This window comes from Myotis lucifugus, unplaced genomic scaffold, assembly GCF_000147115.1.
Source record: "Myotis lucifugus unplaced genomic scaffold, Myoluc2.0 scaffold_30, whole genome shotgun sequence".
In the NCBI taxonomy this organism is placed as follows: domain Eukaryota; kingdom Metazoa; phylum Chordata; class Mammalia; order Chiroptera; family Vespertilionidae; genus Myotis; species Myotis lucifugus.
In genome coordinates, this window is record NW_005871078.1 from 3,850,054 (window position 1) to 3,852,660 (window position 2,607).

The 2,607-nt window shown below is 38.7% G+C and overlaps 1 protein-coding gene across 1 annotated transcript in view; it reads right to left on the reverse strand.

Moving 5' to 3' along the window:
* LRRK2 (leucine rich repeat kinase 2) overlaps positions 1 to 2,607 on the reverse strand; it is a 125,737-nt gene that overhangs the window by 113,890 nt on the left and 9,240 nt on the right.

Sequence of the window (2,607 nt, forward strand, 5' to 3'; positions counted from 1 at the left end):
TGTTTCTCTCTTTATCGATGTTTCTGACTCTCTATCTCTCTCCCTTTCTCTCTGTAAAAAATCAATAAAAAAAAATGTATTTAAAAAAAAAAAACATAAAAAAATACACGAAATTGCCCCAGATGTTAGACCTATCAAGCTCTATATACCTGTAGCCAAGACATCTTGCCTTCAATTCCTGAAACATATTTCTATCTGCCTCTTAGACAACACTATGTGAATATCCCAAACAGAGGCTACTCCTGTTTCCTATCTTCATCAATGATACCATCACCCAATAGTTACCCAAGAGAGAAACCACCGGGTCATCTTCCTTCTTCACATTCTCTTCATACTCTCTGCCCAACCAAACAATCAACTCATTACCAAGTCCTTTGAATCTATCTGCTAAATATCTTGAAAATTCCTTATGATCTAGGCCCCTCCATGCCTATTGTGTTCAGGACCTCATCATCTCTCACCTGGAATGCAAACACAATTGCTTAATTGCTGGGCCTGGCCCAAATTTCTACTTAATTTATTCCCTGAATGATATTTCTAATACTTTCTATTGAATAAGATCTTAACATCCTCTGGTACTTCTTCTTATGTCATGTGATGTTTTGAAACAGAAATAGAAATAGACATATAGAGCTTCAACTATAAACCTACAGAACCAGGAACTAATAATTCAATTATGTCATGCATAGTGGCCCTTTAAATAGTTATCTTACCTTATCAAAGGGAAGGTATTCAGTAAACCTCTTGCTGAAACTGTCGAAGGCCTTATCATACCCTTCAGTCTGACAAACAAGACTCTTCACAAACTGGCTGCTGGCTGCTTTATTTCATAAGCCCCATGTCTCTCCATGCATTGCTGATTCGAAACATGCTAAACTCCTTACTGATCACTAAACATTTTCTTTGATATCCCTCTGCACTTGCACTAGTTCCTTGCCCTTTCCCACCACCAACAGGCTCCTACCGTAATTCAAGAAATAACACTAACAATACCTATTCTGTCAATGAAAACCGTAGTCCTGGAATAAAAGTGGTGGCAGTAGTAGCAAACCCTGTATAGTACATAGCATGTTGGATACGGGTTGAAGCACTTCCTGCTACCACGTGTAAATGCACCACAGCCCCACAAGGTAGGGGCAATCCCCATTTGAGAGATAAGAAAACTGAAGAAACTTGAGAGGTAAATCAGCCGAGTGACTTTGCCCAAGGTCCAACAACTAATAAGAGGCAGGGCTGGATTAAACTTGTTCCTGTCCATGGTCTTAACTTCTACAAATGAGTTCAGCTGCTCTCTTCTCTGTATTCCTATGCTGGTTTTCTTCATATCCGTGTTGTAGTACTTTTCTTAATAAATTGAAATTATTTATTTAAATACCCTTGATGCCTCTGCCTGTGCTGTCCGTTCGGTACCCACTAAGCACATCTAGCTTTTCAACTCTAAATTAATTAAAATTAAATAAAATTAAAATTCAGTTTCTCACATTCTAGATGTTCAACAGCGACCACATATGGCCATGATATCGCAAAGTATAGATATTCAACATTTCCTTCATTTCAAAATGTAATACTGGACAGTGGTGCTGAGCTGTCCAATATTTCTATGTTGTAGGAATCCTGCTTTATCTCTCTTGCAGTTCTCCAGCACAAAGGAAGTACCCAGTAACTATTAAATCAACTAACTAATAAGCCAAACAATAAAAATGATTCATAAATTAACCTTCAATAAGTATCTCGGATAAACTTTAAAACACATTAAAAACTTGCCTTACAGGGCAAAATTTTGAAAGTTATGTGGAAGAAATTAAATTGACTAGTCTTTTCAAAACACATGGCTGCACACACTGCTATATAGTCCAGTGTTGGTAGATTTTTTAAATACATAAACCCTCAGCAGCTTCCTGTCCACTGCCAAATAGAGAATGACCCCTCTCCCCTCAAAAAAAAAAAAAAAAAGCTCCCAAGGATGAGTTTAAAATAAATCATGGCTGAGATTCGTTAGAAGGTTCCATTATACATTTTAATAAAAGGTTGTGGTGAAGTGGTGAGTACATTCTGGCCTTTCCTTTCCCTCTTCCCTTGTACTCTGATCTTTACTTCTTTGTTCCTTTCCCTCTCCTTTTGGGTCCTCATGACTAAGGGAGTCCGACCCGTGGGTCCAGCCCCTATGGTGCTATCCTCATAGACCTCTCAACTCGGCCCATGCTGCTCTCCTGACCTAAAGTACCCTCCACCACTCAGAAGGAAATTCCTCCCTACCCTTCCTGATTCACTTTCCTGTACACAGCTTTTCTTCTGAGAACCTTCTATCAGAGCAGGCATCACAGCAATGAGCACAACTATTTCAAAATATCAAGAATCTTTGTTTTCTGATCCGGACAGAAGTTTCCTCAGAGAAAGAACCTGACATGTGGAACCAGACCCTAATTCTGTTAAGGGATGAGGCAACCTCTCTGTGCTTCAGTGTTCCTTTCCTAGAAAACTGAGATAAAGCACCTATCTCAAGAGATGTTTTGAGGATTACGTTTTTAAAAGCCATGTGAAGTATTTTACAAGTGAAAGCGTGGCATCTATCCAAGCACTCTAAGAAGTAAATGCCTTATATATATT